We start from the raw sequence: 24,567 nt of genomic DNA on the forward strand, positions 1-24,567 counted from the left end.
CCACAAGAGAGTTCCCCCCCAGCTCAAACAGTGCTCTACCACTTGCAAAATTATCTCTCACAGCTCCACCAATGTTTAGTCTATGCGCTGACATCCTTCAATGCCTGGCACTGACAATACCAATGTGTTGACATGTATGATGCTATTTAAAATAGTCAGGGCCAGTGTCCTATATTTACACCAGTAAATACTTTGCGCCAAATTACTAGGTCTGAAACTCAGCAGAGGAGCCCACCCCTTTACCTAAGTATGCCACCCTTTTGTGTTTTGGTTTTGTTGTATTGCGAGACATTAACATCTATTTATTTTTTGTGAGTACTAACTGTCAGTCACTCATTACAATCGGCCTCCGCTGACAACACCAATGCTGCCTGTGTACCCCTGCAAGATAATTCCAAGTGTCTACAGCCTACTTTTGTTATGTTATGCCTACTAAGCCTGTCTGCGGTCCATTATAGAAATTGTCCTTCACTGACCAGACCACTGCTGCCCGTGTACCCCTGGAACCTATTTTAAAAGTGCCTACAGCCTACTTTTGTTATGCTAGGCCTACTAAGCCTGTCTGCGGTCCCTCCTTCCACTAGTCCTCCACAGACCAGACCACTGCTTCCCGTGTACCCCTGGAACCTATTTTAAAGTGCCTACAGCCTACTTTTGTTATGTTAGGTCTACTAAGCATGTCTGCGGTCCCTCCTTCCACTAGTCCTCCACTGACCAGACCACTGCTGCCCGTGTACCCCTGGAACCTATTTTAAAGTGCCTACAGCCTACTTTTGTTATGTTAGGTCTACTAAGCCTGTCTGCGGTCCCTCCTTCCACTAGTCCTCCACTGACCAGACCACTACTGCCCGTGTACCCCTGGAAGCTATTTTAAAGTGCCTACAGCCCACTTTTGTTATGTTAGGCCTACTAAGCCTGTCTGCGGTCCCTCCTTCCACTAGTCCTCCACTGACCAGTCCAATGCTGTCCGTGTACCACTGGAACCTATTTTAAATTGCATAGAGCATCCTTTTTTTAATTGTAGGCGTACTAAGTCTGTCTGCGGTCCATAATTAAAATTGTCCTCCACTGAACAGACCAATGCTGCCTCTGTACCCCTGTAACCTTTTTTAAACTGCATTGAGCCAAATTTTGTGTTTAAGGCCTACTACCTGTGTCTGTCTGCGCCACTCAATACAGCTGTCCTCCTCTGAAAAAAGCTGAGCGTCAATAGTCTGGTTTTCATCCTATAGGAATTTGAAAACTGCATTGGGGCTACTACTTCGGTAGGGCCAACTAACGGTGTCTGCCGCTCCAAGGTGGTCTCCAGGTTGCCTCTCCATAGCTTCAATCTTCATGCTTGTGTTAAGTAGTTGTTGAAACAACACTACATTAGGCCTACAAGTTGGGTCTGGGTCGTAGAGATGGTGTCTGCCGCTCCAAGGTGTTCTCCAGGTTGCCTCTCCATAGCTTCAATCTTCATGCTCGTGTTAAGTAGTTGTTGAAACAACACTACATTAGGCCTACAAGTTGGGTCTGGGTCGTAGAGATGGTGTCTGCCGCTCCAAGGTGTTCTCCAGGTTGCCTCTCCATTGCTTCAATCTTCATGCTCGTGTTAAGTAGTTGTTGAAACAACACTACATTAGGCCTACAAGTTGGGTCTGGGTCGTAGAGACGGTGTCTGCCGCTCCAAGGTGTTCTCCAGGTTGCCTCTCCATAGCTTCAATCTTCATGCTCGTGTTAAGTAGTTGTTGAAAAAACACTACATTAGGCCTACAAGTTGGATCTGGGTCGTAGAGACGGTGTCTGCCGCTCCAAGGTGTTCTCCAGGTTGCCTCTCCATTGCTTCAATCTTCATGCTCGTCTTAAGTAGTTGTTGAAACAACACTACATTAGGCCTACCAGTTGGGTCTGGGTCATAGAGACGGTGTCTGCTGCTCCAGGGTGTTCTCCAGGTTGCCTCTCCATAGCTTCAATCTTCATGCTCGTGTTAAGTAGTTGTTGAAACAACACTACATTAGGCCTACAAGTTGGGTCTGGGTCGTAGAGACGGTGTCTGCCGCTCCAAGGTGTTCTCCAGGTTGCCTCTCCATTGCTTCAATCTTCATGCTCGTCTTAAGTAGTTGTTGAAACAACACTACATTAGGCCTACAAGTTGGGTCTGGGTCGTAGAGACGGTGTCTGCCGCTCCAAGGTGTTCTCCAGGTTGCCTCTCCATTGCTTCAATCTTCATGCTTGTCTTAAGTAGTGGTTGAAACAACACTACATTAGGCCTACAAGTTGGGTCTGGGTCGTAGAGACGGTGTCTGCTGCTCCAAGGTGTTCTCCAGGTTGCCTCTCCATTGCTTCAATCTTCATGCTCATCTTAAGTAGTGGTTGAAACAACACTACATTAGGCCTACAAGTTGGGTCTGGGTCGTAGAGACGGTGTCTGCCGCTCCAAGGTGTTCTCCAGGTTGCCACATAATCGAAGCTGCATAGAGCCTATTTTGTTATTTTACGCCTACTAAGTCTTTCTGCAGTCCCTCCTTCCAATTGTCCTCCACTAAGCACACCAATGCAGACCGTGTACCCATGTAACCTTTTTTAAACCTGCGTCGAGCCAACTTTGTGGTGTAAGGCCTACTTGTAGTGTCTGGCTGCGCCACTCAATACAGCTGTCCTCTTTACAAAAAATGACCTACAATTATCTGGTTTTCAGCCTATCGGAATTTTAAAACTGCAGTGGGCCTACTAGTTGGGTTGGGGCCTTCTATCGGTGTCTGCCGCTACTTGCTGTTCTCCTCCAGTGAACAAAGCTGTGCCACCTGTTTACTACTGTTGCCAATTTTGAACTGCATTTAGACTACTTACTGATTTGGGCCTACTCTCTGTGTCAGCCTCTCATTCCAGTTGTCCTCCACTGAACAAAGCAATGCCCCCTGGTTAGTCCTGTTACCAATTTTGAACTTCATTTAGCCCACTTTATTCTTTGGGCCCATATCTGTTTCCCCCTCATCCTGCCCATTGCCCAGCCAGTGATAGATGAGTCTGCTGGTACATTGACCCATAACGCAACATTCCCCGTGCACGCTACACTGCAAGATTGTGACCCTGCTGAAAGTCAGGTTCCCCTTCCCGCATACCATACCACCTTACACGGGGACAAAGAGGAAGGTGCAGATGAAGGTGCAGGTTCCTTCATCAGGTGGGGGGAGGAATACTCGTTGGCGACGTCACTGGCACAGGGCCCCTCATAGTACGCAAAAGTGTCGCTGCCGGTGGGAGGCGCCCCCGCCGTGCAAACACACCACCGTACTTTGAGGGGCCCTGTGCCAGTGCCAATGCCAACGAGTGGGCCCCCCCTGCTTGCTCAGGATCACAGCACTTGCAAAGTTGAAATACTTACCTCTCCCTGCTCCACTGCCGTGACGTGGTCCAGATTTCCTGGGCCCACTAAATACTTGAACCAGCCCTACCCCCCCCAACTTTAGCCAAATGACCCCCAATTTCCAATGCCTTACTATTATTATAAGGTTAATTTAGATTGACAAGCTTCAGTAACAAGAATGTATGTTTTTTGCCATTAAAATGGGCACTGTAGGTGTTTTCCTGGCCTCCACTCACTGCCGACTATGCTCCCCCATTGACTTGCATTGGGTTTCGTGTTTTGGTCGATCCCCGACTTTTCGCGATAATCGGCCGATTCCACTCGACTCGAGTTTTGAGATAGTCGGGTTTCGCGAAACCCGACCCGACTCTAAAAAAGTCAAGGTCGCTCAACCCTAGTGCCTTGTTTTCATCATCTCAGAAACAAACTTCCTATCTAAGAAATGGGAATTTCAATGACGTATAACTCAAATTTTCCGTGGCTACGTCTCTACTAATAATGCAATTGTGATTTTAAGAATTTCTTCTGCATAAGAAATGAACCAGTCCTCAGGGTTTTAATTCCAACTTTTCAATCTTTCCTAATTTTTCCTCCTTTTGGCCCTGCCATGGCATTCCTTCAACCTGCCTATCCTGTGTCATAACTTGGAAGAAAAACAAGTCCCAAATTGAAGCTGTGCTAAAAGATGGATCATTCAATTATAAAATTTCAAAACATAAGGCCTTGTCATTGAACCATATTCTATTGCATACTGCAAATTGTCAATGTCGTTGAATGAATGCTATTCATAATTTACTTGGTTTCTTAATTGTCATGACTGAAAATGAAATCCTGTTCCACGTTTTTGCTGTGCATGGAATACAACTCAACTCAATGTTGTTTTGCTAAGTTAACCACTTGAAATGTTCGATTGGTACTTATGTGTTCCCTGCATTGCACGTGGAAAGCTTGTGGCGTTGTGACTTAGCTGGTTAAAGCGCCTGTCTTGTAAACAGGAGATCCTGAGTTCGAATCTCAGCAGTGCCTTATTTCCATCATCTCAGAAACAAACTTCCTATCTAAGAAATGGGAATTTCAATGACGTATAACTGAAATTTTCCGTGGCTACGTCTCTACTAATAATGCAATTGTGATTTTAAGAATTTCTTCTGCATAAGAAATGAACCAGTCCTCATGGTTTTAATTCCAACTTTTCAATCTTTCCTAATTTTTCCTCCTTTTGGCCCTGCCATGGCATTCCTTCAACCTGCCTATTCTGTGTCATAACTTGGAAGAAAAACAAGTCCCAACTTGAAGCTGTGCTAAAAGATGGATCATTCAATTATAAAATTTCAAAACATAAGGCCTTGTCATTGAACCAGAATCTATTGCATACTGCTAATTGTCAATGTCGTTGAATGAATGCTATTCATAATTTACTTGGTTTCTTAATTGTCATGACTGAAAATGAAATCCTGTTCCACGTTTTTGCTGTGCATGGAATACATCTCAACTCAATGTTGTTTCGCTAAGTTAACCACTTGAAATGTTCGATTGGTTCTTATGTGTTCCCTGCATTTCACGTGGAAAGCTTGTGGCGTTGTGACTTAGCTGGTTAAAGCTCCTGTCTTGTAAACAGGAGATCCTGAGTTCGAATCTCAGCAGTGCCTTGTTTTCATCATCTTAGAAACAAACTTCCTATCTTAAAAATGGGAATTCCATTGACGTACAACCTCAAACTTACCATGGCTACGTCTCTATTGATAGTGCAATTGTGAAATTTAAAGTTTCTTCTGCATAAGAAATGAACCAGTGCTCAGGGTTTTGAATGAATGCTATTCATAATTTACTTGGTTTCTTAATTGTCATGACTGAAAATAAAATCCTGTTCCACGTTTTTGCTGTGCATGGAATGCAACTCAACTCAATGTTGTTTCGCTAAGTTAACTACTTGAAATGTTCGATTGGTTCTTATGTGTGCCCTGCTTTTCACGCGGAAAGCTTGTGGCACTGTGGCTTAGTTGGTTAAAGCGCCTGTCTTGTAAACAGGAGATCCTGAGTTCGAATCTCAGCAGTGCCTTGTTTTCATCATCTCAGAAACAAACTTCCTATCTAAGAAATGGGAATTTCAATGACGTATAAATCAAATTTTCCGTGGCTACGTCTCAACTAATAATGCAATTGTGATTTTAAGAATTTCTTCTGCATAAGAAGAATGCAATTGTGAAATTTAGAGTTTCTTCTGCGTAAGAAATGAACCAGTGCTCAGGGTTTTAATACATGTGGTAAGTACGTAGCGCTGTGGCATAGTTGTCTAAAGTGCATGTCTTGTAAACAGGAGATCCTGAGTTCGAATCTCAGCAGTGCCTTGTTTTCATCATCTCAGAAGCAAACTTCCTATCTTAAAAATGGGAATTCCATTGACGTACAACCTCAAACTTACCATGGCTACGTCTCTACTGCAATTGTGAAATTTAGAGTTTCTTCTACATAAGAAATGAACCAGTGCTCAGGGTTTTAATACATGTGGTAAGTACTGTGATAGAAATATGTATATCATGTAGATCTCACTTGCATGTATATGCCTTTAAATCATATATATATTCCTTTAAATCACATATACTTACACAAAGCAAATATATATATCTGCTCAGCTACTTTATAATCAATTGCTTAAAATGGCTGACATAAACATAAACTAATATAAGCCAGACAGACTGTTCGGTGTTTTCCACCCAAAAAGCAGAAAAACTCCAGATGTATTGGTGCTGATGAGTTGTCTCAACTGAGTCCTGGTCAGATGCCTCAACTTTGCCCTACATACCGAGAGCTACATTTTAGTTGCATAATCAGCAGTCATATGCGCATTAATCACAGTATTCCATATATATCAGATAACCAATAACTGAATTGTATGTTAATTAACTAACCGCCCCAACCACACCTTTCTATATGCTATTATCAAAACTATGTATCAGGAAATAAATGGCCAGTCTTTGATTGAATGTCAAGCTGTCACCACGTGTCAGACTCATTCTTTAAGGGCTCAGAAATAATTGGGAGCGGCCGCAGCACACACGGGTAGATTTATCCAACCCAAATTTCCATATCAAGTGGCGCCCAACGGCTCGGACGAAGATATCACAGGAGGGGATCCGGCTGACCACACAGACGAGGGTGCGGGCCACGGCCTTGGCCCACGGGACGGAGACTGCAGCTCCATCAGAGTAAGGTAAGAAAATTCTATCATTTTACCTGAATGTCCCCTGTGCCCAGTCCGGGTCTGTACCTTTAGCCGGTCAGGTGTGGTCACCACCGCATTCCCAGGTAGTGTAAAAAGTCCGAGCCTGAACCTAAACCCTGGGATATAAGTCGAGGTGTCTGCTGTGTGCCGTGTATATGTTCTGTGTTTGTGTAACATCCGGGAGAAGCAAGGAACAGTGACTGTTTGTGGTTGCTGGGTAACTGACCGCAGGAGGTCAAATCGCTCGATAAGTTATTGCAGGATTCCCGTGCATAGGAGGGACAGTTAGTCCCGGGGCAGCTGGCCCCAGGCTCCAGGCACGGGTAGTGATAACTTAGAGGGCTACTGCAGATTCCCGTAGTGCCGACTATCTAGTTAGATAGGTTGGAACGGGGTGGTAGAAATCCCACCTGTTGTGTTTCTCACTCAGGTGGCCCGGGCATAGGTGTGCTCAGTGCGATTGGCAGTATTCTGTTTCCCAGAGCTTCCTGCACGTGTCACAAAATAAAAAAGAGGGTGTCGAATCTCCTGGATGTTAATGTTCTTTGTCTGTTAATGTCACGTACTGTCGCTTAACTGTGTAGAATTGAAAAAGAAGGTTTTTTTTTCTCTCTCCTTCTCTCTCTCCGTCAGTTCTCTATTTAGAACTTCCCCTCCTCCATGCAGTTAGGAGAAATATATGCATTGTAAATCACACGGCTACAACCGTTTTTTTTTTTTGTCTTTTTTTTTCCTATTCTTTTTGTTGCTAAGTTTTCTGTTTTTGCATATATATGACATTTATTTGAAGAGGTGAAACTAAATGATATCTATCATTTTTGATGTGACATATGTGATTTTTGGTATAACAGCAGCTGCTGATAAAAAGGGGAAGTGTGTCTCTGACTGCATTTGAGCGCAGCGTACAGAAAAAAAAAAAAAGGAGGGGGGAGAGGAGAAGCCGTTTTAATTTTATTTTCTGTTTTTTGTTGCATTTTTTTTAAGTTTTTAGACTTTTTATAAGTTTTTCAAAGTTTCTTTTCTTTTCTGCCTCTTCACCTTTTTGTTTAAAAGGGGTTTTTATTTATTTATTTTTCTTCCTTCTCTGTGAAGATCCTCAGTTTTGGATCGTGTACCCAGTTTTTTTTATGGTTCTTTTATGTTTTGATTTCAACATCTTGCATCAATTTTTTGAAAGCTCCCTTTTTCTTCTATTTTTCGTGTTTTTATATACTTACCTACTTGAGATTTTTATTGTTGTTTTTTATTTCTCTTTTTGCAATGGGGAATAATTTGGCCAAGCAACAGGAGAGCCTTTTGCTTCCTGATGAGAAAACGGCTCCTCAAATAGTAGCGGAGCATGAAGGTGTCAGATATGTGAAGAATTACAGGCAGCTCATGAAAGTATGTGAAATCCACCAGGGAGGCAGACTTAGAGCTGCAGAGTGGCATGATGTCTTAAAAAGAAAGAAAGGAAAGCTAGTTGATACTAACTTGCTGCCCACTTCAACAGCATGGTATAAGGTGGCTACAGATTTACAACGTTTGGGGAGCACTGAAAGATATGTGAAGGTGTCAGGAAGTGATTTTTATGTGTACAAAGTAGGGAAAGGTGTTAAACCATCAGCACCTCCCCCATATGGGGATGAAAAATATTGGGTGTGTGCAGTCTGCACCCAGCAGAATCCATTGTACAGGGAGACTTGCTCAGCATGTGGTGCGCCCCGCACAAACTTGGTACAGGGAGATAGCACTGTTACTCTGACAATGCCGGCACGGGCTGCATCAAAGAAGAGGGAATTCTCTTCTTGTCTTTCTCCTCCATCTTTTTCCTCTCCATCTTCTGCACTGCCCTCTCCTCCTCCTCTTTCATCTCCACCTCTTTCTCCTCCTCTTTCTCTTCCTCACCCTTCTCATTATTCCGCACCTCCTCCTACACCACACCCTCCTTCTTCTTCTTCTTCATCTCCTCCTCCTACACCACACCCACCTCCTTCTTCTTCTTCTTCACCTCCTCCTCCTACACCACACCCTCCTTCTTCTTCTTCTTCATCTCCTCCTCCTACACCACACCCACCTCCTTCTTCTTCTTCTTCATCTCCTCCTCCTACACCACACCCACCTCCTTCACACTTTTCATCTCCTCCTCTCTCTCTCTCTGAAGCACTCTCCCCCTCCTCTAAATCACCCATCTTTTCCTTACTCTGTGTCACACTCTCCTTCTCCTGATCTGCTGCCTGTTGGGCAGGTGCCGAGTCCAGGCAGTGTGGTGTCTCTGTATCCAGTGCTCACAGCACAAGGCACATTCTATGTTCCCAATACAGCCCAGCCTCTGACAGTCATGGTATCGGGGGAGGAAGGTGGAGATCCCCCAGTAGAAGGCACCCCCCAAGCCGCAGCAGGCTTCCCCCAGGAAAACCCGGCAGCAGGCAGCTCAGGTCCGGGGACGGGGGGGGGGGAGACAGGCATCACCATCAGATGGTGATCAGTATCCTCGGTCAGAGCAGCCAACATTCACACCACAATTGAACTATAATCCTCCACAGCCTCAGCAGGGTGGGGACACATCCTCTCACAAAAAGACAATATCCAAGACCGCTTATCAGCCACTGCAGGACCCCAGTGCACTCTATCACAACTATTCCTCTGATGAGGATAAAGAGGGGACTTCATACATGCTACCCAGTACTAGAAAGAAAAACTCACGGGCACCTAGGAGACAGGGGCAGATAGAAGCACCACCATTACACTATGTGCACTTCACCCCAAGTCAGGTGACCAGTATCCTCAACAATCTTCCAGATCCAGAGATGCACCCCATGCCATTCTACAGAAGAATGCAGCAGAACCAGCGCACATATGCAGCCACCTGGAATGATCTGTGGGCAGTGATGGAGATAAAGGCAGGTGTTGCCTTCTGGCCAATCATGAAAGAACACTTCAAGCTTTCAGCAGACTTAGACGTACATGCCTGGGAGTCAGGGCCGAAGCTGATTGAACAACTCAGAGAGTGGGCCAAAGGCAGGCTGGCCGGACAGGCCGTCAGCTTACATGACATGAGTCAGGAGAAGACAGAGACTGTGGAGAAGTTTCATGGCAGAGTAATGCAGGTTTTCCAGGACCTGGGCTTCACCATTCATGATCAGATACACAGGCAGATGTTGGCACAGGCCTTTGTGCATGGACTCAGAGAACCAATCAAGAAGCCACTGATAGTGGCTAGACCCGAGTACAGGTCAATAGCAATGGACACCCTGCTCACCGTAGCCAAAGGGATCGAGTACCAACCAGGAGTGCGGAAGACAACACCCCTTATGGTGGCCATAGACTCTGAAGAGCCACCGCAATACCGAGACAGAAGGAACGTCAGATGTTTCAACTGCGGCAAATTGGGTCATTACCAGAGCCGGTGCAGAGCTCCATCACAACCCAAGACCCTGCCCAGAGAAACAGGTCAAGGAAGAAGTACAGAAGGCAGTGAAGTACCCCGTCCATGGGACAGGGGTAAGCCAGCCAGGTCTGCAAGACACTACGCTCCTGACATGTAAAACCCCGTCTGCAGGACCAATACCTGAAATTGCCCTGAAAGTGGATGGCGTTGTCAGATCTTTTCTTGTGGACACTGGTGCAGCCAGAAGTGTGATGAGACATGTGGAACTCCCTGACCCTACCTGCCTATCAGAATCCTCTGTGTCTTGCGTAGGCATCGACGGTCAAGTCAGAAATTCTCAGCTTACAAAGCCTCTGAGCGTGTGCACTCAGCCAGGACACTCTATCCTATCCCAGTTTGTGGTGTCAAGAACCTGCCCACTCAACCTACTGGGGGCAGACCTTCTACAGAAACTAAAAGCAACCATAGTGTTCCAGGAAGATGGGACCGTGACCCTTTCTTCACCTCTGACCCAGGAAGAGTCAGTCATGCTGGCAGCCTTACAGGAACCTCAAACAACCCATGAAGGCCTACCCAAGGAGGTACTGGACGTAGTACCAGAAAGTCTATGGTCTAAGTGACCCCAAGATGTGGGAAAACTTCAGGTTGCCCCGGTGCGGGTATCGCTCAAGCCAGGTACTCCATATCCTCGTAAGGCCCAGTATCCCTTGTCCATTGCACAGAGTCAAGCCGTCTCAGACCAATTGAAGGTGTTCCTGGAAATAGGGGTCGTTGTCCCCTGCACCTCTCCTTGCAATACCCCGCTTTTCCCTGTCAAGAAAAAGACTGTAAAAGGAGAGCCAGCCAAGTTCAGAATGGCACATGACCTAAGAGCGGTAAATGACGCTACAGTATTTGAAGCTCAAATTGTGCCAAATCCACACACCCTGCTCTCAAATGTGCCTTCCACAGCAACAGTGTTCACGGTGATCGACCTGGCAAATGCTTTCTTCAGTGTTCCCCTCCATCCAGATGACCAGTTCCTGTTTGCCTTCACGCATCAGGGGGCACAGTACACATGGGCGGTGATGCCCCAGGGGGGCCCAGAACAGCCCCTCGCAATTCACCAGAGCAATGTCCACAGTTCTCGCCAACTGGATCACAGAACATGCAGAAGTGACCCTGCTACAATACGTGGATGATCTACTCCTTTGTGCAGTTGACTTTGACACGTGTAAAGCACATTCCGTGTCTCTCCTACTCTACCTGGCGAAACAACACTGCAAGGTCTCGAAGAACAAAGTCCAGTGGTGTCTGAAGCGAGTTACATTCCTTGGGCACTGCATTGCTCACCAGACTAAACACCTGACAGATGACCGGAAGACCACAGTGGAGAGGATGGCTCCCCCAACATCTCCAAAGGCACTACAAGCTTTTCTTGGTCTAGTATCGTACTGCAGAACCTGGATCCCTGATGCCTCAGTCCTAATGCAACCTCTGTATGACTGCGTTAACGTAACCCCGTTCCTGCTAACAGATGTGGCCTTCAGTTCGTTCAAGAAGCTAAAAGACTCAGTAGTCTCAGCGCCAGCGCTAGGCCTACCTGACTACGAGAAGCCATTCCGTCTCTACCTGATGGAGAAAGAAGGCCATGCTACTGGAGTCCTGACACAGACTCACGGGGGAAGACAGAGACCTCTAGGCTATTTTTCAGCTCGCCTGGATCCAGTTGCAAGGGGAGCCCCCTCCTGCATGAGAGCAGTATTTGCAGCACACGCCCTCCTGGACAAAACAGCTGACATCATTCTTGGACATCCACTGGAAATCCTGGCTCCACATGACATCTCAGCAATTCTCAATCAAACCCAGCCAAAACATCTCTCCACTGCAAGACATCTTCATCTACAGTGCTCACTACTACTGCCTGACAACGTCACCATCTCCAGATGTACAGTCCTCAATCCAGCCACTCTACTCCCACTCCCAAGGGGGGATACAGATACGAACCTTCCAGATCAAAATCTGCATGATACCTTCCACAAGGATCTGGATTTGCTCCGACCGGATGATCATGATTGCTTCAGCATCATGCAACAGGAAACAGCAGGACTACCCAATGTGGCAGAAGAGCCACTGGCCAACCCAATGTTGATCCTCTATGTAGATGGCTCCAGATTTGCAGATGATGAAGGAAGATTTCACACGGGATGTGCAGTGACCAGCAATCAAGAAATCCTGTGGTCCAGGAGTCTGCCACCTAGCCTGTCAGCCCAAGAAGCAGAACTGATAACGCTGACGAAGGCTTGCCAGATTGCAGAAGGCAAAACTGCGAACATTTACACTGATTCAAGGTATTCGCATGGCATAGCACACGACTTCGGACCCATCTGGGCTGCAAGAGACTTCATCACAGCAAGCGGAACAACCGTAAAGCATCATGGAGCTATTAAAGACCTACTGAGCGCACTCCAACTCCCAAAAATGGTGGCAGTACTGAAGGTCAAAGCACATGGAAAACTGAACACAGTAGAGGCACGGGGCAACAACATGGCAGATATGGCAGCCAAAGAAGCCGCCAAAGGAAGACAGTATAGAGAAATGGGAGAGGTCGTAGAGCCGGACGGCTACTACGTGGCAACTGAGGATAAGACACCAGATGAGATGACGTCTTGGGATCTATTCAAGAAGTTGCAAGAACAAGCCCCAAAGGAGGAGAAGGAGAATTGGATGCGGAAGGGTGCAACACATCAAGAAGGAAGAGTATACTCAATGGACTACAAACCCTGTTTACCCCGAAGCATGTACCCTATGGTGGTCCAGTGGGCACATGGGCCCACGCACAGATCAAAGACACAGATGAATGATCTGATTGGTGCTTACTGGTTCGCTCCAGGGATCTCCACCCTAACAGCCAAGTTCACTAGCAGCTGTCTGACCTGCGGCAAATGCAACCCTGGAAGAATGGAGAAAGTTCCCACACATCATCTTGCCAGACCGCTGTACCCCTTCCAGAGGATCCAGATAGACCACATCCAGATGCCGCCAAGTGGAGGATTCGAATATGCCCTTGTGGTCGTGGACGTATTTTCAGGATGGCCAGAAGCTTTCCCAGTGAGGAATCAGTCAGCAAAGACTACTGCAAAGAAGCTACTCTCAGAGATCGTGTGCAGATACGGGGTCCCAGAAGTGATAGAGAGTGATTAGGGGCCCGCATTCACAGCAAACCTCACAAGGGAGATCTGGTCAGCAGTAGGGTCAGACTTAGGCCTACACACTCCCTACCACCCCCAGAGTAGCGGGAAAGTGGAAAGACTGAATGGGACACTCAAAACAGGATGTTAAAGTTGCCCAAGAGACACGCAAACCTTGGCATGAAACACTCCCCATCGCACTGTTTAGTGTCAGGCACACTCTCCGGGGCCCAGAAAAGTTGTCACCTCATGAGATTCTGTTTGGGTCCAGCCCTCGGTTAGGGGTATTCTTCCCCCAGCAGTTGACAATGCAATATGATACTTTGTCTGCTTATGTAATTGAACTCACCAAGAAACTTGCTAACATCCATTCTCGGGTTTTCTCTTCATTACCAGATCCAGGATCGGTACCCGGTTCACACTCCCTGAAACCAGGAGACTGGGTGTTGGTGAAGAAGTTTGTGAGGAGATCGCTTGACCCCAGATTTGACGGTCCCTTCCAAGTGCTGCTGACGACACCAACCTCTGTGAAACTAGAGGGAAGGCCCACTTGGATCCACGCATCGCACTGCAAGAAGGCTCCCGTACCAGAAGATACGCCTAAGCCAGAATGATCCTGATGATGGAAAAGACAGTCAAAGAAACAACAAACCTGATGTCGCATCTCCTCCTGGACGAACCTATCCGAATTCAGATTCACCCACCTGATGGCTCCTCCAATCCTGATGACGACAAATATGTGGAACTGATCGCACAGAGCCGCCAATATGAGACCATGCATGTTTCTACCCCCGTTTAGGGACAGATCTCCTGATCGCTCATTGCGAAAGACTGTACGGTGTAGGGCGTAGACACTAGGTTTGCGTCGGATCGCCGGCAGCACAAAAGAGTTGCAGCGCTTTGGGACAGGAGGCTAGGCTTAGGGCAAGTGATATCTAAGGGGGGCTTGTGATAGAAATATGTATATCATGTAGATCTCACTTGCATGTATACGCCTTTAAATCATATATATATTCCTTTAAATCACATATACTTACACAAAGCAAATATATATATCTATCTACTCAGCTACTTTATAATCCATTGCTTAAAATGGCTGACATAAACTAATATAAGCCAGACAGACTGTTCGGTGTTTTCCACACAAAAAGCAGAAGAACTCCAGATGTATTAAGTGCTGATGAGTTGTCTCAACTGAGTCCTGGTCAGATGCCTCAACTTTGCCCTACATACCGAGAGCTACATTTTAGTTGCATAATCAGCAGTCATATGCGCATTAATCACAGTATTCCATATATATCAAATAACCAATAACTGAATTGTATGTTAATTAACTAACCGCCCCAACCACACCTTTCTATATGCTATTATAAAAACTATGTATCAGGAAATAAATGGCCAGTCTTTGATTGAATGTCAAGCTGTCAACACGTGTCAGACTCATTCTATAAGGGCTCAGAAATAATTGGGAACGGCCGCAGCACACACGGGTAGATTTATCCAACCCAATTTTCCATATCAGTACGTAGAGCTGTGGCTTAGTTGTCTAAAGTGCCTGTCTTGTAAACAGGAGACCCTGAGTTCAAATTTCATCATTCATCTCAGAAACAAACTTCCTATCTAAGAAATGGGAATTTCAATGACGTATAACTCAAATTTTCCGTGGCTACGTCTCTACTAATAATGCAATTGTGATTTTAAGAATTTCTTCTGCATAAGAAATGAACCAGTCCTCAGGGTTTTAATTCCAACTTTTCAATCTTTCCTAATTTTTCCTCCTTTTGGCCCTGCTGTGGCATTCCTTCAATCTGCCTATTCTGTGTTATAACTTGGAAGAAAAACAAGTCCCAAATTGAAGCTGTGCTAAAAGGTGGATCATTCAATTATAGAATTTCAAAACATAAGGCCTTGTCATTGAACCAGAATCTATTGCATACTGCAAATTGTCAATGTCGTTGAATGAATGCTATTCATAATTTACTTGGTTTCTTAATTGTCATGACTGAAAATGAAATCCTGTTCCATGTTTTTGCTGTGCATGGAATACAACTCAACTCAATGTTGTTTCGCTAAGTTAACCACTTGAAATGTTCGATTGGTTCTTATGTGTTCCCTGCATTTCACGTGGAAAGCTTGAGGCGCTGTGGCTTAGTTGGTTAAAGCGCCTGTCTTGTAAACAGGAGATCCTGAGATCGAATCTCAGCAGTGCCTTGTTTTCATCATCTGAGAAACAAACTTCCTATCTTAAAAATGGGAATTCCATTGACGTACAACCTCAAACTTACCATGGCTACGTCTCTACTTATAGTGCAATTGTGAAATTTAGAGTTTCTTCTGCACAAGAAATGAACCAGTGCTCAGGGTTTTGAATGAATGCTATTCATTTACTTGGTTTCTTAATTGTCATGACTGAAAATAAAATCCTGTTCCACGTTTTTGCTGTGCTTGGAATGCAACTCAACTCAATGTTGTTTCGCTAAGTTAACCACTTGAAATGCTCGATTGGTTCTTATGTGTGCCCTACATTTCATGCAGAAAGCTTTTGGCCCTGTGGCTTAGTTGGTTAAAGCGCCTGTCTTGTAAACAGGAGATCCTGAGTTCGAATCTCAGCAGTGCCTTGTTTTCATCATTCATCTCAGAAACAAACTTCCTATCTAAGAAATGGGAATTTCAATGACGTATAACTCAAATTTTCCGTGGCTACGTCTCTACTAATAATGCAATTGTGATTTTAAGAATTTCTTCTGCATAAGAAATGAACCAGTCCTCAGGGTTTTAATTCCAACTTTTCAATCTTTCCTAATTTTTCCTCCTTTTGGCCCTGCTGTGGCATTCCTTCAATCTGCCTATTCTGTGTCATAACTTGGAAGAAAAACAAGTCCCAAATTGAAGCTGTGCTAAAAGATGGATCATTCAATTATAGAATTTCAAAACATAAGGCCTTGTCATTGAACCAGAATCTATTGCATACTGCAAGTTGTCAGTCGTTGAATGAATGCTATTCATAATATACTTGGTTTCTTAATTGTCATGACTGAAAATAAAATCCTGTTCCACGTTTTTGCTGTGCATGGAATGCAACTCAACTCAATGTTGTTTAGCTAAGTTAACCACATGAAATGTTCGATTGGTTCTTATGTGTTCCCTGCATTTCACGTGGAAAGCTTGTGGCACTGTGGCTTAGTTGGTTAAAGCGCCTGTCTTGTAAACAGGAGATCCTGAGATCGAATCTCAGCAGTGCCTTGTTTTCATCATCTCAGAAACAAACTTCCTATCTTAAAAATGAGAATTCCATTGACGTACAACCTCAAACTTACCATGGCTACGTCTCTACTGATAGTGCAATTGTGAAATTTAGAGTTTCTTCTGCATAAGAAATGAACCAGTGCTCAGGGTTTTGAATGAATGCTATTCATAATTTACTTGGTTTCTTAATTGTCTTGACTGAAAATAAAATCCTCTTCCACATTTTTGCTGTGCATGGAATGCAACTCAACTCAATGTTGTTTCGCTAAGTTAACCACTTGAAATGCTCGATTGGTTCTTATGTGTGCCCTACATTTCACGCGGAAAGCTTGTGGCGCTGTGGCTTAGTTGGTTAAAGCGCCTGTCTGGTAAACAGGAGATCCTGAGTTCGAATCTCAGCAGTGCCTTGTTTTCATCATTCATCTCAGAAACAAACTTCCTATCTAAGAAATGGGAATTTCAATGACGTATAACTCAAATTTTCCGTGGCTACGTCTCTACTAATAATGCAATTGTGATTTTAAGAATTTCTTCTGCATAAGAAATGAACCAGTCCTCAGGGTTTTAATTCTAACTTTTCAATCTTTCCTAATTTTTCCTCCTTTTGGCCCTGCTGTGGCATTCCTTCAATCTGCCTATTCGGTGTTTTAACTTGGAAGAAAAACAAGTCCCAAATTGAAGCTGTGCTAAAAGGTGGATCATTCAATTATAGAATTTCAAAACATAAGGCCTTGTCATTGAACCAGAATCTATTGCATACTGCAAATTGTCAATGTCGTTGAATGAATGCTATTCCTAATTTACTTGGTTTCTTAATTGTCATGACTGAAAATGAAATCATGTTCCATGTTTTTGCTGTGCATGGAATACAACTCAACTCAATGTTGTTTCGCTAAGTTAACCACTTGAAATGTTCGATTGGTTCTTATGTGTTCCCTGCATTTCACGTGGAAAGCTTGAGGCGCTGTGGCTTAGTTGGTTAAAGCGCCTGTCTTGTAAACAGGAGATCCTGAGATCGAATCTCAGCAGTGCCTTGTTTTCATCATCTCAGAAACAAACTTCCTATCTTAAAAATGAGAATTTAATTGACGTACAACCTCAAACTTACCATGGCTACGTCTCTACTGATAGTGCAATTGTGAAATTTAGAGTTTCTTCTGCATAAGAAATGAACCAGTGCTCAGGGTTTTAATACATGTGGTAAGTACGTAGCGCTGTGGCTTTGTTGTCTAAAGTGCCTGTCTTGTAAACAGGAGACCCTGAGTTCAAATCTCAGCAGTGCCTTGTTTTCATCATCTCAGAAACAAACTTCCTATCTTAAAAATGGGAATTCCATTGACGTACAACCTCAAACTTACCATGGCTACGTCTCTACTTATAGTGCAATTGTGAAATTTAGAGTTTCTTCTGCACAAGAAATGAACCAGTGCTCAGGGTTTTGAATGAATGCTATTCATTTACTTGGTTTCTTAATTGTCATGACTGAAAATAAAATCCTGTTCCACGTTTTTGCTGTGCATGGAATGCAACTCAACTCAATGTTGTTTCGCTAAGTTAACCACTTGAAATGCTCGATTGGTTCTTATGTGTGCCCTACATTTCATGCAGAAAGCTTGTGGCCCTGTGGCTTAGTTGGTTAAAGCGCCTGTCTTGTAAACAGGAGATCCTGAGTTCGAATCTCAGCAGTGCCTTATTTTCATCATTCATCTCAGAAACAAACTTCCTAGCTAAGAAATGGGAATTTCAATGATGTATAACTCAAATTTTCCGTGGCTACGTCTCTACTAATAATGCAATTGTGATTTTAAGAATTTCTTCTGCATAAGAAATGAACCAGTCCTCAGGGTTTTAATTCCAACTTTTCAATCTTTCCTAATTTTTCCTCCTTTTGGCCCTGCTGTGGCATTCCTTCAATCTGCCTATTCTGTGTCATAACTTGGAAGAAAAACAAGTCCCAAATTGAAGCTGTGCTAAAAGATGGATCATTCAATTATAGAATTTCAAAACATAAGGCCTTGTCATTGAACCAGAATCTATTGCATACTGCAAATTGTCAGTTGTTGAATGAATGCTATTCATAATATACTTGGTTTCTTAATTGTCATGACTGAAAATAAAATCCTGTTCCACGTTTTTGCTGTGCATGGAATGCAACTCAACTCAATGTTGTTTAGCTAAGTTACCACTTGAAATGCTCGATTGGTTCTTATGTGTGCCCTACATTTCACGTGGAAAGCTTGTGGCGCTGTGGCTTAGTTGGTTAAAGCGCCTGTCTTGTAATCAGGAGATCCTGAGTTCGAATCTCAGCAGTGCCTTGTTTTCATCATCTCAGAAACAAACTTCCTATCTTAAAAATGGGAATTCCATTGACGTACAACCTCAAACTTACCATGGCTGCGTCTCTACTAATAATGCAATTGTGATTTTAAGAATTTCTTCTGCATAAGAAATGAACCAGTGCTCAGGGTTTTAATACATGTGGTAAGTACGTAGCGCTGTGGCTTAGTTGTCTGAAGTGCCTGTCTTGTAAACAGGAGACCCTGAGTTCAAATCTCAGCAGTGCCTTGTTTTCATCATCTCAGAAACAAACTTCCTAGCTAAGAAATGGGAATTTCAATGACGTATAACACAAATTTTCTGTGGCTACGTCTCTACTAATAATGCAATTGGGAATTCCATTGACGTACAACCTCAAACTTACCATGGCTACGTATCTACTAATAATGCAATTGTGATTTTAAGAATTTCTTCTGCATAAGAAATGAACCAGTGCTCAGGGTTTTAATACATGTGGTAAGTACGTAGCGCTGTGGCTTAGTTGTCTAAAGTGCCTGTCTTGTAAACAGGAGACCCTGAGTTCAAATCTCAGCAGTGCCTTGTTTTCATCATCTCAGAAACAAACTTCCTATCTAAGAAATGGGAATTTCAATGACGTATAACTCAAATTTTCCGTGGCTACGTCTCTACTAATAATGCAATTGTGATTTTAAGAATTTCTTCTGCATAAGAAATGAACCAGTCCTCAGGGTTTTAATTCCAACTTTTCAATCTTTCCTAATTTTTCCTCCTTTTGGCCCTGCTGTGGCATTCCTTCAATCTGCCTATTCTGTGTCATAACTTGGAAGAAAAACAAGTCCCAAATTGAAGCTGTGCTAAAAGATGGATCATTCAATTATAGAATTTCAAAACATAAGGCCTTGTCATTGAACCAGAATCTATTGCATACTGCAAATTGTCAATGTTGTTGAATGAATGCTATTCATAATTTACTTGGTTTCTTAATTGTCATGACTGAAAATGAAATCCTGTTCCACGTTTTTGCTGTGCATGGAATACAACTCAACTCAATGTTGTTTCGCTAAGTTAACCACTTGAAATGTTCGATTGGTTCTTATGTGTTCCATGCATTTCACGTGGAAAGCTTGTGGCGCTGTGGCTTAGTTGGTTAAAGCGCCTGTCTTGTAAACAGGAGATCCTGAGTTCAAATCTCAGCAGTGCCTTGTTTTCATCATCTCAGAAACAAACTTCCTATCTTAAAAATGGGAATTCCATTGACGTACAACCTCAAGCTTACCATGGCTACGTCTCTACTTATAGTGCAATTGTGAAATTTAGAGTTTCTTCTGCACAAGAAATGAACCAGTGCTCAGGGTTTTAATACATGTGGTAAGTACGTAGCGCTGAGGCTTTGTTGTCTAAAGTGCCTGTCTTGTAATCAGGAGACCCTGAGTTCAAATCTCAGCAGTGCCTTGTTTTCATCATCTCAGAAACAAACTTCCTATCTAAGAAATGGGAATTTCAATGACGTATAACTCAAATTTTCCGTGGCTACGTCTCTACTAATAATGCAATTGTGATTTTAAGAATTTCTTCTGCATAAGAAATGAACCAGTCCTCAGGGTTTTATTTCCAACTTTTCAATCTTTCCTAATTTTTCCTCCTTTTGGCCCTGCTGTGGCATTCCTTCAATCTGCCTATTCTGTGTCATAACTTGGAAGAAAAACAAGTCCCAAATTGAAGCTGTGCTAAAAGATGGATCATTCAACTATAGAATTTCAAAACATAAGGCCTTGTCATTGAACCAGAATCTATTGCATACTGCAAATTGTCAATGTCGTTGAATGAATGCTATTCATAATTTACTTGGTTTCTTAATTGTCATGACTGAAAATGAAATCCTGTTCCACGTTTTTGCTGTGCATGGAATACAACTCAACTCAATGTAGTTTCGCAAAGTTAACCACTTGAAATGTTCGATTGGTTCTTACGTGTTCCCTGCATTTCATGTGGAAAGCTTGTGGCGCTGTGGCTTAGTTGGTTAAAGCGCCTGTCTTGTAAACAGGAGATCCTGAGTTCGAATCTCAGCAGTGCCTTGTTTTCATCATCTCAGAAACAAACTTCCTATCTTAAAAATGGGAATTCCATTGACGTACAACCTCAAACTTACCATGGCTGCGTCTCTACTAATAATGCAATTGTGATTTTAAGAATTTCTTCTGCATAAGAAATGAACCAGTGCTCAGGGTTTTAATACATGTGGTAAGTACGTAGCGCTGTGGCTTAGTTGTCTAAAGTGCCTGTCTTGTAAACAGGAGACCCTGAGTTCAAATCTCAGCAGTGCCTTGTTTTCATCATCTCAGAAACAAACTTCCTAGCTAAGAAATGGGAATTTCAATGACGTATAACACAAATTTTCTGTGGCTACGTCTCTACTAATAATGCAATTGGGAATTCCATTGACGTACAACCTCAAACTTACCATGGCTACGTATCTACTAATAATGCAATTGTGATTTTAAGAATTTCTTCTGCATAAGAAATGAACCAGTGCTCAGGGTTTTAATACATGTGGTAAGTATGTAGCGCTGAGGCTTTGTTGTCTAAAGTGCCTGTCTTGTAATCAGGAGACCCTGAGTTCAAATCTCAGCAGTGCCTTGTTTTCATCATCTCAGAAACAAACTTCCTATCTAAGAAATGGGAATTTCAATGACGTATAACTCAAATTTTCCGTGGCTACGTCTCTACTAATAATGCAATTGTGATTTTAAGAATTTCTTCTGCATAAGAAATGAACCAGTCCTCAGGGTTTTATTTCCAACTTTTCAATCTTTCCTAATTTTTCCTCCTTTTGGCCCTGCTGTGGCATTCCTTCAATCTGCCTATTCTGTGTCATAACTTGGAAGAAAAACAAGTCCCAAATTGAAGCTGTGCTAAAAGATGGATCATTCAATTATAGAATTTCAAAACATAAGGCCTTGTCATTGAACCAGAATCTATTGCATACTGCAAATTGTCAATGTCGTTGAATGAATGCTATTCATAATTTACTTGGTTTCTTAATTGTCATGACTGAAAATGAAATCCTGTTCCACGTTTTTGCTGTGCATGGAATACAACTCAACTCAATGTTGTTTCGCTAAGTTAACCACTTGAAATGTTCGATTGGTTCTTATGTGTTCCCTGCATTTCACGTGGAAAGCTTGTGGCGCTGTGGCTTAGTTGGTTAAAGCGCCTGTCTTGTAAACAGGAGATCCTGAGTTCGAATCTCAGTAGTGCCTTGTTTTCATCATGTCAGAAACAAACTTCCTATCTTAAAAATGGGAATTCCGTTGACGTACAACCTCAAACTTACCATGGCTACGTCTCTACTAATAATGCAATTGTGATTTTAAGAATTTCTTCTGCATAAGAAATGAACCAGTGCTCAGGGTTTTAATACATGTGGTAAGTACGTAGCGCTGTGGCTTAGTTGTCTAAAGTGCCTGTCTTGTAAACAGGAGACCCTGAGTTCAAATCTCAGCAGTGCCTTGTTTTCTTCATGTCAGAAACAAACTTCATAGCTAAGAAATGGGAATTTCAATGACGTATAACACAAATTTTCCGTGGCTACGTCTCTACTAATAATGCAATTGTGATTTTAAGAATTTCTTCTGCATAAGAAATGAACCAGTCCTCAGGGTTTTAATTTGAACTTTTCAATCTTTCCTAATTTTTCCTCCTTTTGGCCCTGCTGTGGCATTCCTTCAATCTGCCTATTCTGTGTCATAACTTGGAAGAAAAACAAGTCCCAAATTGAAGCTGTGCTAAAAGTTGGATCATTCAATTATAGAATTTCAAAACATAAGGCCTTGTCATTGAACCAGAATCTATTGCATACTGCAAACTCTAAATTTCACAATTGCACTATCAGTAGAGACGTAGCCATGGTAAGCTTGAGGTTGTACGTCAATGGAATTCCCATTTTTAAGATAGGAAGTTTGTTTCTGAGATGATGAAAACAAGGCACTGCTGAGATTTGAACTCAGGATCTCCTGTTTACAAGACAGGCGCTTTAACCAACTAAGCCACAGCGCCACAAGCTTTCCACGTGAAATGCAGGGAACACATAAGAACCAATCGAACATTTCAAGTGGTTAACTTAGCGAAACAACATTGAGTTGAGTTGTATTCCATGCACAGCAAAAACGTGGAACAGGATTTCATTTTCAGTCATGACAATTAAGAAACCAAGTAAATTATGAATAGCATTCATTCAACAACATTGACAATTTGCAGTATGCAATAGATTCTGGTTCAATGACAAGGACTTATGTTTTGAAATTCTGTAATTGAATGATCCATCTTTTAGCACAGCTTCAATTTGGGACTTGTTTTTCTTCCAAGTTATGACACAGAATAGGCAGATTGAAGGAATGCCACAGCAGGGCCAAAAGGAGGAAAAATTAGGAAAGATTGAAAAGTTGGAATTAAAACCCTGAGGACTGGTTCATTTCTTATGCAGAAGAAATTCTTAAAATCACAATTGCATTATTAGTAGAGACGTAGCCACGGAAAATTTGAGTTATACGTCATTGAAATTCCCATTTCTTAGATAGGAAGTTTGTTTCTGAGATGATGAAAACAAGGCACTGCTGAGATTTGAACTCAGGGTCTCCTGTTTACAAGACAGGCACTTTAGACAACTAAGCCTCAGCGCTACATACTTACCACATGTATTAAAACCCTGAGCACTGGTTCATTTCTTATGCAGAAGAAATTCTTAAAATCACATGGAATGCAACTCAATGTTGTTTCGCTAAGTTAACCACTTGAAATGTTCGATTGGTTCTTATGTGTTCCCTGCATTTCACGTGGAAAGCTTGTGGCGCTGTGGCTTAGTTGGTTAAAGCGCCTGTCTTGTAAACAGGAGATCCTGAGTTCGAATCTCAGCAGTGCCTTGTTTTCATCATCTCTTTAACAAACTTCCTAGCTAAGAAATGGGAATTTCAATGACGTATAACACAAATTTTCCGTGGCTACGTCTCTACTAATAATGCAATTGTGATTTTAAGAATTTCTTCTGCATAAGAAATGAACCAGTCCTCAGGGTTTTAATTCCAACTTTTCAATCTTTCCTAATTTTTCCTCCTTTTGGCCCTGCTGTGGCATTCCTTCAATCTGCCTATTCTGTGTCATAACTTGGAAGAAAAACAAGTCCCAAATTGAAGCTGTGCTAAAAGATGGATCATTCAATTATAGAATTTCAAAACATAAGGCCTTGTCATTGAACCAGAATCTATTGCATACTGTAAATTGTCAATGTCGTTGAATGAATGCTATTCATAATTTACTTGGTTTCTTAATTGTCATGACTGAAAATGAAATCCTGTTCCACGTTTTTGCTGTGCATGGAATACAAATCAACTCAATGTTGTTTCGCTAAGTTAACCACTTGAAATGTTCGATTGGTTCTTATGTGTTCCCTGCATTTCACGAGGAAACCTTGTGGCGCTGTGGCTTAGTTGGTTAAAGCGCCTGTCTTGTAAACAGGAGATCCTGAGTTCGAATCTCAGCAGTGCCTTGTTTTCATCATCTCAGAAACAAACTTCCTATCTTAAAAATGGGAATTCCATTGACGTACAACCTCAAACTTACCATGGCTACGTCTCTACTGATAAAGCAATTGTGAAATTTGGAGTTTCTTCTGCATAAGAAATGAACCAGTGCTCAGGGTTTTAATACATGTGGTAAGTATGTAGCGCTGTGGCTTAGTTGTCTAAAGTGCCTGTCTTGTAAACAGGAGACCCTGAGTTCAAATCTCAGCAGTGCCTTGTTTTCATCATTCATGTCAGAAACAAACTTCATAGCTAAGAAATGGGAATTTCAATGACGTATAACTCAAATTTTCCGTGGCTACGTCTCTACTAATAATGCAATTGTGATTTTAAGA

The 24,567-nt window shown here is 42.8% G+C and overlaps 1 long non-coding RNA gene and 9 other non-coding genes across 10 annotated transcripts; 9 read left to right on the forward strand and 1 right to left on the reverse strand.

The window, feature by feature from the left end:
• The first annotated feature begins 5,334 nt into the window (after positions 1–5,334).
• Positions 5,335–5,408, forward strand: TRNAT-UGU (transfer RNA threonine (anticodon UGU)). The gene has a single exon. It is a non-coding gene; the product is annotated as a tRNA-Thr (tRNA).
• An 897-nt stretch (positions 5,409–6,305) lies between these two features.
• On the forward strand, positions 6,306–14,540 carry LOC138644925 (uncharacterized). Its single transcript, XR_011314685.1, has 2 exons — positions 6,306–6,560; positions 13,509–14,540. It is a non-coding gene; the product is annotated as an uncharacterized lncRNA (long non-coding RNA).
• A 2,151-nt stretch (positions 14,541–16,691) lies between these two features.
• On the forward strand, positions 16,692–16,765 carry TRNAT-GGU (transfer RNA threonine (anticodon GGU)). Its single transcript has one exon. It is a non-coding gene; the product is annotated as a tRNA-Thr (tRNA).
• Positions 16,766–18,599: 1,834 nt separating this feature from the next.
• Positions 18,600–18,673, forward strand: TRNAT-UGU (transfer RNA threonine (anticodon UGU)). Its single transcript has one exon. It is a non-coding gene; the product is annotated as a tRNA-Thr (tRNA).
• A 1,111-nt stretch (positions 18,674–19,784) lies between these two features.
• On the forward strand, positions 19,785–19,858 carry TRNAT-UGU (transfer RNA threonine (anticodon UGU)). The gene has a single exon. It is a non-coding gene; the product is annotated as a tRNA-Thr (tRNA).
• Positions 19,859–20,657: 799 nt separating this feature from the next.
• TRNAT-UGU (transfer RNA threonine (anticodon UGU)) lies at positions 20,658–20,731 on the forward strand. Its single transcript has one exon. It is a non-coding gene; the product is annotated as a tRNA-Thr (tRNA).
• Positions 20,732–21,842: 1,111 nt separating this feature from the next.
• Positions 21,843–21,916, forward strand: TRNAT-UGU (transfer RNA threonine (anticodon UGU)). Its single transcript has one exon. It is a non-coding gene; the product is annotated as a tRNA-Thr (tRNA).
• A 722-nt stretch (positions 21,917–22,638) lies between these two features.
• TRNAT-UGU (transfer RNA threonine (anticodon UGU)) lies at positions 22,639–22,712 on the reverse strand. Its single transcript has one exon. It is a non-coding gene; the product is annotated as a tRNA-Thr (tRNA).
• A 789-nt stretch (positions 22,713–23,501) lies between these two features.
• TRNAT-UGU (transfer RNA threonine (anticodon UGU)) lies at positions 23,502–23,575 on the forward strand. The gene has a single exon. It is a non-coding gene; the product is annotated as a tRNA-Thr (tRNA).
• Positions 23,576–24,124: 549 nt separating this feature from the next.
• On the forward strand, positions 24,125–24,198 carry TRNAT-UGU (transfer RNA threonine (anticodon UGU)). The gene has a single exon. It is a non-coding gene; the product is annotated as a tRNA-Thr (tRNA).
• The last annotated feature ends 369 nt before the right edge of the window (positions 24,199–24,567 follow it).

This window comes from Ranitomeya imitator, chromosome 7 (assembly GCF_032444005.1).
Source record: "Ranitomeya imitator isolate aRanImi1 chromosome 7, aRanImi1.pri, whole genome shotgun sequence".
NCBI lineage: Eukaryota > Metazoa > Chordata > Amphibia > Anura > Dendrobatidae > Ranitomeya > Ranitomeya imitator.